The sequence below is a fragment of the Alosa alosa genome, chromosome 3 (assembly GCF_017589495.1).
Source record: "Alosa alosa isolate M-15738 ecotype Scorff River chromosome 3, AALO_Geno_1.1, whole genome shotgun sequence".
In the NCBI taxonomy this organism is placed as follows: Eukaryota; Metazoa; Chordata; class Actinopteri; order Clupeiformes; family Clupeidae; genus Alosa; species Alosa alosa.
The window spans coordinates 663,967-678,204 of record NC_063191.1 but is presented as its reverse complement, the minus strand read 5'-3'; the positions used below and the strand labels follow the sequence as shown (position 1 = coordinate 678,204).

Sequence of the window (14,238 nt, the reverse complement as noted above, 5' to 3'; positions counted from 1 at the left end):
TCCCATGTCGCACTCCTGATGCTGCTGCCGTAGCCAAAGCACTCTGTAGGCGGATTATCCCAAGCCATGGAGTGCCCAGACTTATTCGAAGTGATAACGGAACACATTTTGTTAATGAGGTAATTGACAAAATTGGTGAACATTTTGGTATTGACCTAAAAAGACACTCTGCTTATCACCCGGAATCTGCAGGTTTAGTGGAACGCAATAACGGGACGATTAAATCGAAACTAAGGAAAACAATGGCTGAGACGGGATGGCAGTGGCCGGACTGTCTAGACATTGTGCAATTGAGTATGAGAACAACACCCAGTGCTGCCACACAGCTATCCCCATTTGAAACGCTGTATGGCAGACCATGTATGGGTGTTCATCAAAGTCATAAAGAGAAAGTCTTGGGCGGAACCTCGTTGGCAGGGGCCACACCAGGTTATTCAAGCGACTCCTACTGCAGTGAAGGTACGAGGTCGAATCGCTTGGACACACATCTCGCATTGTAAGGTGTGGGACATTCCAGCTGCAGAGTCAACCGCTGTGGAGAGGAAATCTGACTACAAAGGGGTCTAGAGGTATAGAATCTAGTCGTCTCAACGTCAGTGTTTTTACAGAGCCTCCACGGTTTAGTGACGATGCCTGGGGGTCACGGGCCTTTGATGTGGAGGTTGGTCCTCGGAGTGGTTTTTGCCCTCACCTTACTGAGACTGTTGCTACAAGGACTGAACAATGACTTTTTCGTGAGAGACAAAGGAAGACAATACAGAAGATGGAAAAGATGGGTTTTGTCTGAAGATCTGCATTCCTACAACATAACACATGTGTATCATTTGAATTCATGGTATCGCTATGCTCAAATGTTAGCTGATTTGAATAATGTGTCTGACTGTTATGTATGTTCTATGATGCCAATATCTGCTTCTCATCCCCGTTTAACAGTCGCCAAAATCTCTCATGAACAGAGTGCGTGTGTACAGTGGGCATCGCTTTCAAATGACCACTTCATTCGCGCATTACGCGGCGTGAAGCTTTAGTACCACTTTCAGCCACTGTGCGTCGCTCTGCCACTGTACATCGCTCTGCCTGCCGTCCCTTACATAATTGTTGCCGAGAGTAATCCCAGCCTACGAATTCAATAACAAAATAAATCATGCATAATTAAACATTACCTCGATTTAGGCTACTTGGGTATGGCTTAAGGCTTGACTACACGAAAATCGAAATCGAAATTTGCTGTCTACATTATTGTCAGTGTTGGGGTTAACGCCTTCCACGCAAATCAAAACAGTGGTGTGATAATTGAGCCAGTAGAGAAATAACTGTTCAGAATTAATCTGTAGCCTTGGGTAGGCTTCTGCAGAAAACAATGTTGTTGCCGATTTAATACTATCTGGCGACGTTTTTAACAGGCTACGCAATAGAGGCTTAGACAACTATGACCCACGCTTTGGTTTCAGAAATTAATTTTGCCCTACTTCTTGACATGTCATTTTTATTTTTCTGTACAATAAACAATTACATCTGCTTTATGCCGCAGAATTACATTCATATTTGGCTGACTGCAGACGCGCCACTTCCCTCCCCATATTCTAAGATTAAGATAGTAGCCTATACAAAAAGCACTTCATACTATCATAAAAAAAATAGTTAAAACGAAAAGCTATTTGCAATTTGACAAAACACTGGTCCTCATTTTGCGAATGCGAGGACGATATGAGCCTGTTGCATTTAGTTAGATGTCCGAGTCACGCATAATGTTTGAAAACCACTGGCTCGTAATCACAATAATTTAACACACGACAGTTGGATAACCTACTTAATCATGTCCCCATGCCTACATTTTTGTGAGTAGCATAGAGATCGTTAAAAACAATAAAGTATGGCTCTCCGTTTGGGACATCGAAAACTTATATTTTTAATAGACTACCGTCGAAGATACTGACTTGCAAAAGCCTCGGGATAACAAGTTATCTCCACTATCATCAGTCATGCCCCTTGATCAAAGTGGGGAATGAAATAAAAGTTTGAGAACCACTGGCTTAACAAGTTACCTACAGTCCAGAACACAGAATCTGTTGCAATATTCTGATGATCGGCGATGATATCGGCAAATGTTTGTTTTCCAAAGTAAGAATTTCACTTCACCATGCACCTTCGACAATACCTGGCCTACCTGGTATCATTACAAACATTATTCTGTGTCCTAAAACTGGCATATTTTCATGTAAGTTCGTTGCAAAATCTAGAGAAATGTGTGAGGTGGTCAGCGGGGGACAATTGAGACACACATTGGATTGTGTTATTACTTGAACATTCCACACTACTGACCCTCCAAGAATAAATAAAGGTTGAATGAATGAATGAATGCAGGCTTGCCCAAAATAAAGGCATGTGGTTTGCGCAGCCTACAGTAAATAACAGACCCGCCAGAATGTGCGTTATGATGCTTTTTTACGAGCAAGATGTTTTTGGTACCCTACGCACACTGCATGTTCTTAAATAACGATGATCAGTAATATTCGACCATTAATTTGGGTAAATGGGCAAGCGTGACCACATTGATTGGCTGATTGGCTGATGATTGTAACGCGGGCATGATTCCAAACACCTCCCTTACGATGATGAGTGGTCTCAGAATGCGTGCGCTACACAAGGACGGAAGATGATGAATAACTGGGGCCGTAGGCTATTCACAAAGGCTTTTTATCTTACTACTAGGAGTAGGCTACTCCTAAATCGCACTGAAAGATTTTAGATTGGAGTTTTCTCTTAAAAGTTATTCACAAAGCCTTTCAGAAAACTCCTAAACTAGGAGTGAGTCTTAGGTGGCTATGGATGACGTCATTACTCATGCACGAGCTTGACTGAAGTGACCACCTTGATTGGCTGGACGATTGTAACGCTGGGATTTCCAAACACCTCTCTTCCGATGATGACTGACAGGTGACAGGTCGAAGAATGCGTCGCTACACAAAGTAGTCGCGAAGGGCCGGAAGATGATTAATAACTGAATAAAAAGGCCTAGCCTAAATGAATAAAGAGTAAGGCAAAACAAATAGCTTAGTAGCCTAATGAAACATAGGCCTATGGATTGATGCAGTAGCCTACTTTTGCAACATTATTAAATTAATCTGTCACCATATCCCTAGGCTACGTTTTGCAAAGAGAACATTTTAATTTGATTCACAATGAAACGTTACATTTCATTTACATGTTAACAATGAGTAGTTTTGGTTGTTGTTGGTGGCTTATTGCATCCCTTTTATGAATACAAAATTGTTCCCTCGCGATTGGAAGCTCCTGTTAGCATAGGCTATTTCAAAACATTGCAACGAAAATGCCACAAAAAGCTGTTTATGAATAGGTCTTAGTGAGTTAGGAGTCCTCTCGACTTAAGCTGTCCCAGACTTAGGTGCTACTTTTAGGTCTAAAATGCTTCGTGAATTACTTTTTGTGAAAAATTAGGAGTCCTAAAGTTAGGGTGACACGCCCATTATTTTTAGGAGTTGCTCCTAAATTCGCCAGTTAGGAGCTACTTTTAGCCTTAAAATTCTTTGTGAATCTGGCCCTGAATAAAAAGGCCTAGCCTAAATGAATCAAGGCAAAACAAATAGCCTAGTAGCCCAATGAAACATAACAGTTGATGTAGTATCTTTGTAACATTATTAAATTATTCTGTTACTATGCCTACGTTTGCAAAGAGAACATTTTAATTTGATTCACAATAATGTTACATTTAATTTACATGTTGACAATGATTAGCCAAGTTTTGGTTGTTGTTGGCGTTATTGCATGTTAGTTATGCCTACAATGCAAAATTGCTTCCTCATTGATTGGAAGCTCCTGTAGCTGCATAGGATTTCAAAACCGCAGGTTTGTGAATAGGTCTGTGAGTAAGGAGTCCTCTTGACTTCTTTTAAGCTGTCAGAGGTGGGAAGGTGTGATTTTTTTGGGGAAGGGCGGATTAACTGGGCACAATTGTCTGATGGCCCCCTTTCCCCAGCCAGCGTGAATCGGGTGGTTAGTTAATAGGCCTATCGTGAAGATTTTTCCTGCCATCTAAGGCACGAGCGCATCTGTGAGGCCAAGCCTCACCAAGTAGCTCGTTTGTTTACAAATGACATTCTATTTAATTAAACTGCTTTATAGGCTATGCCGAAATAGTTTTCAACATTTTGAATATTAGTGTCGGGTGAATTGAAATGTTCTCAAAGTAGCCTTATGGCTACTTTATGCCCCCCCCGTCAAGCAATATAACCATACAAACGCGCTTCCTGCACTCATTGTTTCAAAAGGAGTAATTTTGGCTTTGTCAGAACTGAAGAGCTGTGGACGGCACGGCACGGTATGCCCAATGAAAATAAATTAACGCAACGCAACACAACACAACACAGACCCCGCTTCTCAGTCACTGACATGAACGAAACACAGAACCCGCTTCTCTCGGCAGTCACTGACAGTAACCTAGAATAAATGCATGGGGAAAAACACTTCCCCATGACAAAGACATCGTAAAACACTGAAAGTTAATATTCTGTCACTAGCAACATTCATCTGTCCTTTGTCAAATGTATTATGTTCCAAGTACCCTATGCGTAATTCTGCTTCATAAAGTTGAACAAATACATTTGCTCATTTCACAGAAAAATATAAATAGCCAGTCTACAGTGCAGAGTTGGTAAGTTATGGTAGGCCAACTTGCAGTGAACATACAAACAGGGGAAATTATTTCTCTTGCAGCTGAGTAGCCTCAGGTGCGCCGCGTAGACATAAGGCCCGAACATGCAAGCGCCAATGAATCGTGCTCTCCACGACAATCGCGCCGTTAAACTTAAATAGGTTAACATCACTCTAAGTTCGCCTTCAAGCAAGGAAAACAATGATTTGAAGACATCTGTTTTCGTTGGAAGGGCAAGGGGGTAGCAACAGGGCAACACAGAGACAGGCCCGATGGCAGGGCTGTTATGAGAGTATTAAAATATGGGATATTCTACGGAAAAACATTAAAACGGCAAGACAGCGGGGAAAGTTAAAATATGTGATAAACACGGAAAAAAGTTGGCATGCATTGTTTTAGGTCCCCGTGCACAGGGATTATTTGTCATACTATTAATCTACTACTACTATCACATATGATTATTTGTGAAATTGTGCAAACAGGCGCAACACATTTGAAAAGGAAGGACTGGTAGCATGCAAGCTCACGGGAAAGATTGATTTAAGAATGTTATCACAAAGTGTGTGGCTGTGGCGCTGGGAAGACAATCGGCAGGAGGGGTCATGTCTTTTTAACAATTCTGTCGGAGGGTCATTGAACAATTTCTAGCAGGCAAGAGAGGGTCATGCAACTTCCAACTGAAGCACTCAAAATTCCTCCGGTGGCCCCTTCAATAAATAACGATCAGTCCCTAGATTGCTGCTGGGCTATATGTAACAGGAAGGCATTTGGCTGAGCAACGGAGGTTAATATGCTCCATGTTTTGTCCAAATGGTGACTGTCTATCATCGTTGCACTCGGAGAAAACCGAATGTTTCATTCGTCCCCGTTTCAATCGTCCTGGTTGTACCTACTCAAAACATAGATAGAACCTTATTATTCTAAAAGGTAGCGAAATAGCGTTCAGCATGATTCATGCCCAATTAATTCCCCTGTTAAAGTGTTAAGCCTTTGTAGTTTGGTTTAAAGTGATAGCCTATGATAAACGGCTTATGGCCAAATATGAAAACGCTAAAATACAGTAGGCGATAAACCCGAAAAAAAAGTTGACAGTGATTTTTCATAATCACTTTGGAGGGTCATAGAAAAATGTATTGCTGGCGAGGAAGGGTCCGCTCTTTTGGACTAATGCTCCCAAAACTCCTCTGGTAGCCCCTTAAATAAATAACGAACAGTCCCTAATGAAGTAAACTTGTGACCATCAAAAATCGTTTATCGCCTGTAACTCCGTGATAACAGGACGTAACAGGAAGGCATTTGGCTGAGCAACGGAGGTTAATACTCTATATTTTGTCCAAACGATGTCTGTCTATCATCGTTGCACTCGGAGAAAACCAGAATGTTTAATTTGTCCTGCGTCTCTACGGCTGCAAATGGGATTCACTCGCAGTTAACCAAATATTTCTTTATTATGGCAGGGCAGGCATATTTCTGGCTATTAGCCTACATTATTTCTACAACCAGTCTGCTGAAGTCTGTAGTGAAGTCTGTGTAGGGTTTTCCAGGCTCCATTTCTTTTTACGAGACACCCTGCTCACTTGAGCCATCTACCGGTTGTTTGGGTTGTTGCAGCGTCTCACTGGAAAAATACAAATTAAAGTCGCGTGATACCGCGTGATCCCACGCGCAGACCGCGAGTGAAGCTGGCCAAGTCGAAGCACTGCCCACTGTAGGTGAACGGACATCTATTGAACAAAATGTTTTTAGCGTTTATAATACATCCCACATAACAGTTCATGACAATGGCACTTACTCTATCAGTGAACCCTGTGCAGTGACATACCCTTTGAAGTACATAAAGTCTAACGTAACATTGACCCCTTATGCCACTGTTAAACCTAAAACAATATTCCCGCTGCCTCTCTACAGGTGTCGTCAGACAGCGGTTCCTATGGAAACGTGTGTGATGCAAGGTCAAAAGAAAACTAGAAGTTTTGATGAAGGTGGTGATATCTGTCCATGGCCCAACCCTAGAAATAAGACCAGGTGCAGGTGTTGGAGTGACTATGTTTTGCCTAGTCCTGATGGTACGACCACATTAGCAGGTATCTATTGGATGTGTGGCCACAAAGTCTACCTAAATCTTCCACCCAAGTGGGTAGGAATTTGTGCTCCAGTGCGTCTGACTGACCACACTTACATTATAACTCAGACTACCCACCACCGTCGTAGCCCCAGAGCTGTAGTAGATGTGAAACCACACGATCCTATTTGGGGAAAGGATGTCCCTGATGAGCATAAGTTGTGGTCTGCTAGTCATAAAATAAGGTTAAGTCTGTTCCCCTGGATAGGGGTTGGAAAGTTAAGAATGGAAACACAAGAATACAGAATTGGATTGTTTGTAAATTCATATAGATGAGAAACAAAATGTTGAAATATCTGCTATGCGTTTAATGTTGATGCAAAATAGATTGGTGCTTGACCTAATGGCAGCTGCAGAAGGAGGTGTTTGTGCAATGCTGAATGATACATGCTGTACATACATTCCGGATGAGGCGAACAGTCATGATGTTACTGAAGTTTTGCACCAAATGAAAAATGTACAACAAGCAATGATTACTGATACGGTTAACCAAGGATGGGATCCTCTTTCATGGTTTAGGTCCGGTACTTGGCTGCAGATAATTTTCAAAATATGTGCTCCTATACTTGCTGTATTGATCTTGTTCTGTGTATTCACCACATGTGTATTACCTTGTTTTCGCCATCTTATAACCAAGACTGTAACTGCTAATATGAATGCTTTGCTTTTGCAAGAAGAGACATGTAGGCTCCTCGCTGAGGACAACAGTGCAGTGTAATGATTAATTGATTAACCTCATGATCAGCAATGAAGTTGTTACAGAAAACCTGTATTGGAGATGTTACAATGGAACAGATGATTGTGAAAGTTACCAATGATAAACAGGAGGGAAATGTAAAGGAATGATTATTATCATTGTATAAAACACCTGTGTAAACAGATATATAAATCATCTCTGTGATCAAAAATATTATGCTGAGTCTCAAGGACACAGAGTTCGAGTTGGGACACACAGGAAAAGGCCCCCCACATCTGAGTGTGTCTGTGCGTAGGTTTTGAGGAAAGTCACGCTGAAGGAGACAGAGGTCTGGCATCCTGTTTCTTTGTGTATCTGTACAATAAAAGACACTGCTTTTGGGCTGCAGGTTCAGAGACTGATGGTGAGGGGTTTCATACCTTTCACTAGCACTCTCTCCTCGTGGCGCCGAGAGTCTGTGAGCAAACCAATACTACGTGTTGTGGTTCTTGTGTCTAATATGTTGAGGTAAATTCCCGGACAGTTCTCACCGGGGATGCACTGCTTGATGAAAAGTTAGTTTATTGGTTGTCACCGGGATGCACTGCTTGATGAAAAGTTAGTTTATTGGTTGTCACCGGGATGCACAGAGTTCAGTAGGGTGTGGCCGCAGGGAAGAAGCTTCCTCTGAACATGCTGGTTCGGGTGTGGAGAGACCTGTAACGCCTTCCTGAGGGGACTGGGGTGAACAGTCTGTGGTTGGGGTGAGAACAGTCTTTGATGATACTACGCGCCTTACGCAAGCATCGTTAGCCCTGGATGGCCTCGATGTTTTCCCCACCCTCTGCAGTGCTTTCCAGTAATGGGTAGAGCAGTTGCCATACCAAACTCCGAGAGAGATCCTCAGAGATGTGGACACAGAAACTTGAAGCTGGTGACACATTCCACCTCAGTTTCGTTAATGACAATGGGGGTGTGTTAGCCTGGGTGCCATGCCGAACTTAGTCCCGCCCATAACATTTGAGGTCGGGAAGTTCGGTCTGGCATTGCTCCATTGTGGAGCAAGTATGCTCGCCCTAGATCGGGCGGACCAATCAAATCGGGCTTTACGATGATGGACAGGTGAGCAACAGCCCTGGTCTATCCGTCATCTGAGCACGCTTTAGATTAGGCTTATGTTTGAAACAAAAACGCTGTGGCTAGAAGGATACATGGCTTTTAAGACCCCATATGGAAAATGCATATTAGTTAATGAGGTTTTATCACTGAAAACGATTATTTCTGAAAACTTTGGCCAAAGTTGAGATGTGGGAAAACTGGTGGTTTCACTTTCATCAGGGAAAACAGCGCTGTTGCATTGCGACATGTTCCCTAGTTTGTTTGAAATCTCTGATTGACCACCTGTTAGAGGGATTTGCGACAGCCTTTCCCAGCTTACTAGAATTGAGTATGACTACGTCAGGCTAGGGGTGTGTATGCAGGCTTCAGACTTCCTGAAGTCCACAATGAGCTCTTTGGTTTTGGTGTTGCGAGGGAGGTTGTTGTCAGTGCACCACGATGTTAGGTGCTGGACCTCCTCCCTGTAGGCCGTCTCATCGCTGTTCCTGATGAGACCAATCACCGTAGTGTCATCTGCAAACTTGACAATGGTGTTAGAGCCATGTAGAGGTGTGCAGTCGTAGGTGAAGAGGGAGTAAAGGAGAGGGCTCAGCACACATCCCTGTGGAACCCCGGTGTTCAGGGTGATGGTTGAGGAGTTGTGATTATCTGAGGTCTGTTGGTTAGGAAGTCCAGAATCCAGTTACAGAGGGAGGTGTTGATGCCCAGTTCACTGAGTTTGGTGATCAGTTTGGAGGGGATGATGGTGTTGAATGCTGAACTGAAGTCAATGAACAGCATTCTCACACAGGTGTTGCTGTTGTCCAGGTGGGACAGGGCAGAGTGGAGTGGTGTAGAGATGGCGTCCCCTGTGCTCCTGTTCTGACGGCGGATTGGTAGGGGTCCAGTGAGGGTGGTAGGGTTGTGCCAATAGACGATATCATCGTCCATGGTGATGGTTGACATACATCACGATGGGAAGCAACCATCGTGATGTCACGCCCCCGCATGCCAGGCACTAATTCCTGCTGTAACACAGGCTAAAACACATAAGACACCTTTGCCTGGAAATGAAATTGAGCCTGGAACTGATGCATATGTAGGCTACATTAAAGGCTGTCAGTCAGAGAGTGCAAAACATAAAGGACTGAAACTACCGTCTTGTTCAAATAATCAGTTGTGACATGTAGCCTCTGCGTAATTGTCTTTTTTTACATGTCTCACACTATAGCCTACATTGAACGTAAAATATGTAATGCTTTAGTAGAAAATTGTACTAATGAATTATTATAGTTACGACTAGGAAATTCTAGCTCTTCTTTCATTATAGTTATAGGATCAGAAGATCTCCGTCTATCACTGTAGGCTTGTATTTCGTGCATTTGGCAAAAGCCCCAGACAGCAGCGGAGTGGTAATCGGGATTCTTATTTGTAAAAGTTGGACTGGACTGTGCGATCGCAGCCCTTTACTTTTCACTTTCCGCTGCCCTCATAGTCATAGTGAAAAATCAGTCATCAGTGATTTATTTTCATGGCTAGGCCGATACCGAGGCAACCCCATTGAAAAAGTTGTTGGTAGCATCGCCAGATTTTGGAGTGCAGGGGACAAGCTGAGATGGGCTGTGAGACATACGTTCACACTTGGTATCATGTTTCAACACACTTTAGGTCAATATCACACCGCAATTCTCCTTTAAGACCAAACTGTTCTCAAATTCCTTCTGCTAACTGCACTGAGTTAAACATTCTGAATCTGTCTTTATTATTACAGTCTATTATTTATTCTTAAATGATTCCACCTTGTGTGTTTTGTTTTCTTCTTTATTCTGATCTTGACTTTTTAAACTGTTGCTTGGCCTTCTATGCTTTTATTTGCTATTGCTGTACTTGCTTTTGTTTATAGCAAATTGAATGACCTCTGTCTATGAAATGCGCTATATAAATAAACATAGTATATACTGTAAGAAGGTATTTATAATTATGTAACTTGTTATGTTTGAAAATGTAGGCCAAAGTTGAAGACAGTAGTATTCTGCATATGTTTTGTCTGAGGGTAGAGAATCCATAGAAAACAGTCCGGTGACTTTATTGTAAACTTGTCGGACATAGAAAAGCAGTGGTTGAAACAAAACAAAGATGGCATAAGCAACACAATAGTTTCCCGACAGTGACCGCGTAGGGCTGCCAACAAGCAAGACCAGGCGCTGCTGGCTGAAACTGAAAGTATAACCGGCACGACAGTGATTTGTGTAGTGTGTTCGTGTAACACTGTACCCTGCACTCTTCTCCCATATTAAGATAAGATAACCTAAAGACACACTGAGCTCTCGTATTGGCTGAAGTCAGATGTGTTAATGTAATAGTTTGAGCTTGTCTCCTTAGCAAAATAACGAGTGTTTGCCAACCTTCATACAACACAAGGAGGAAGACGAAGATAGCGAGTTCGAACTGCACTGTGACTGCTTGTGTGCTTCGTCCACTGTGCCGTTTGGTTAAAACCCTCGGGTAAGTTAACCTAACCAAACAGTGCAGTTGTCTATACGCTCTTGGTTTTGTAGCCTATTGGATAGCCTAGTCCAAATTAATCTACAGTAGCCTAATGCCGCCGATTATTCAACGTAAGTCCTCCTCATTTGATAGTCACTTTGGATAAATGTGTCAACTAAACGAATCATGTAAAACGTAGACACTAGGTTTAAACTGCCTTATTCAGTGGCGTAACTATAGTAGGTGCAGCAAGTGCAGTCGCACCAGGGCCCGTGACCTCCCGGGGTATTTAATGCAACTCTGGACATCATAATCAGTCAGCTCTCCCAAAGATTTGCAAGTATGCGGGAAACTTGTCATGTGTTTGAGTCTTTACGTATGACCCTTCAACTTGCAGGTGATGATGAACTGCTTGAAAAGGCAAGACGTTTGTCAGACCATTATAGCAGGGACATTGCACCGACATTCCCAACACAACTCCTCTTATTCAGGTCTTGCTTTAAAGCAGAGATTTCACAGAAGTCATCTATTTTTCAACTTGCCAAAATGCTGGTGGTAGATTATGACAGTGTAACATCCACAATCGGGGAAGTGTGTACTGCTCTCATGTTGTTTCTGACATTGCCTGTGACTGTGGCAACAGCTGAGCGATCTTTTTCCAAACTCAAACTTATTAAGACCTACCTAAGGAGCAGCATGGGGCAGGAGAGGCTATCCTGTCCATTGAAAATACGAGAGCCAGAGCATTAAATATTGGGAACATCGTTGACGATTTTGCACAACGAAAGGCTCGTAAGATGGCCTTCTTCTAATGGCCTAATTCACGCATATTGGGGATTGTATGCATATGAATGATTTTATTTGGTTTCTGGACGGTTAAATAAGTTAGGCTACATTAAAGGAGAATTGCGGTGTGATATTGACCTAAAGTGTATTGAAACATGATACCGAGTGTGAACGTATGTCTCATAGCCCATCTCGGCTTGTCCCCTGCACTCCAAAATCTGGCGCTAGTTAGCCGATGCTACCAACAGCTTTTTCAATAGTGGTGCTTCGGCATCAGGCTAGCCATGCAAATAAATCACTGTTTTACACCCATTTACGAGGCTCAATGTATCTCCACACTTCATTGGTAGACTTCCGAGGGCCCTGACATTTAAAACGAGACATTGAGAACTTTGAAAAAGCACTGGTAGTTTACTTACAAGACGATTTATACAGACAGTATCTTCACGAAGTTTAGCGTTTGCAGCCATCTTGAATTTAGTCGCGATAATTCGAGAAAGGAGTAAGAATGAACAGGTATGATAAGGGATCAGATTCCAAAAATAATTCAGTGGAAATGCATGGATTACAGTTTCTTCCAGTAGCATATATTCATGGGTTTCATATAATAATAAGCAACATCTTGGTACAATATATTCATGGGTTTCATCAGGTCCCATGGCTTTCCACAGGTGTGTTAAAGGTCCAGTATGTAGGAAATAATGGAAAATAAACTGTAGCCTAGCCATTCCAAAAATGATCACCATATGTTGTCAGAGAGTAAGGAAACACGATGAATTGAAGTAATGGCTTATTTGACAACATTACTCTAACCCGTAAAGCCCCGTAAAAACCCATGAAAAAAAATGAGTTACGGGGCGGAATCTCTTGGAATTTTCGTTTATGTTTTGAACGATTCATTCTAGAATATGTGGTGATTTTATCTAGACATAATAACTTGTGTGTGTGCATACTGGTTTATTAGAAGCATGCTGGTTTATTAGAAACATTCCATCTTATATAAGGATATTGTGCAACTGTTATGCAACATTTACTGGAAGTCATGAGACTGAGCGGTCAGAGACTTAGAGTGAAACTGAGGAGGAATGGCAGTGAAAGTAAAACCAAACAGCTGAGAAGAAGTGGAGGGGTTTACAAGAAAAGGAGGCAGAACCAAAAGTGAAAGTACACATAGAACCAAAACAAACGCATACTCTGCCTGGCAACAGATTACACATAGGACCTGGTCACATATATTCTGCCTAGTAACACACATTTTTTAATGTTTAGATGAGAAGGGTTTTCCACCAATATCTCAAGTCCCAAAACGTTCTGATTGGCTAAAAAGGGCCTGGGGACGTTCCTGAGGATAGGAACGCCTCCCAGGCCCCTGAGAGCATAAAAGAAAGAGCTCAGGCACACTCAGATCCATATGGCCATATTTCTCCACAACAGGTAGCCTAGGCTAAACTTCATCTGCATCGCTAACTTCAGCTAAATATGTTACGTTGGTTAGAGAGGTATGTTTTGTTTTCCCTGTTTCTGTAATGTGTAGCTGGGTCATGGTTGGAGAAACGTTAAAGCAGCTGCAGGTCAACTAACGTTAGCCAAGTCTTCATTACATCTGGCAACCCAGAAGAGGCTCGCGTCTGGTAGTCTTGAGAACGTTCACCAGTGTTTTGATTTTGGCCTACAGAACGTTTGGTAACAATCCTACAAATCACACCTTTAATCAGGCACCCTGCAGTCTGCATTCATAATCTAGGTGCTTGATTTTACTGTATATACCTGTGGAAAAGGACCTGATAAAACCCTAATGGATTATTTGTGTAATACATTAGATTAGATATATCTATTGGATATATTGTAGATATATTGTTTTCTTTTTAAAGGTGCTCTAAGCGATGCTGGGTAATGTCACTTCTGTTGACTTTCAAACAAAACAGAGAGCTAGCTCGCTACTTCCTCCCCCTCCCTCCCGTGCTGCTCCCATGCAATTGAAACTCTCCTAAACGCGCATCTTGTCTGTGATTTGCTGGAACAGTTTGTTATGTTTTTATGGGCTAGGTTTGCCCAGGTTATTTTTGCTGCCGTTTTTGGAGCCTGGGCTGTCCACAGAGATCGCGTTTCTTTACAGTGTATTCAGGACACAGACAGCTAGCGGTCGGTTAGGGGCTGTTTGCAGTAGCCTAAGTGACATAAAATATTTTAGCCTAAAAAACGTGTGGCATCGCTTAAAGCACCCTTAAACTTTGTTCCTTTATAAATTGTGGTGTATCATTAAGGTACGTTTCAACATTAAACGACCATAAATTTGAGCAATGGGCACATTCTTAGGGGCTGACACTTTGCATGAGATTTCTCGTCACTGCTTAAACCAAGTTCTGTTGTTTCTGCTCTATATAGGCTACAGTATAA

General features: G+C 42.3%; 1 protein-coding gene across 2 annotated transcripts in view; it reads left to right on the top strand.

Annotated features, from left to right (window-relative positions):
• Nucleotides 1–14,238, top strand: part of LOC125292004 (guanylate-binding protein 1-like) — a 99,115-nt gene that overhangs the window by 41,591 nt on the left and 43,286 nt on the right. The window contains exon 1 of one of the 2 annotated variants that reach the window (XM_048239063.1): nucleotides 10,894–11,073. The exons of the other annotated variant lie outside the window; for it this stretch is intronic. The gene's annotated coding sequence lies outside the window, so the exon portion shown is untranslated. Of the gene's footprint in view, nucleotides 1–10,893; nucleotides 11,074–14,238 lie in introns of those variants that run through there. 2 annotated transcript variants of the gene reach the window in all.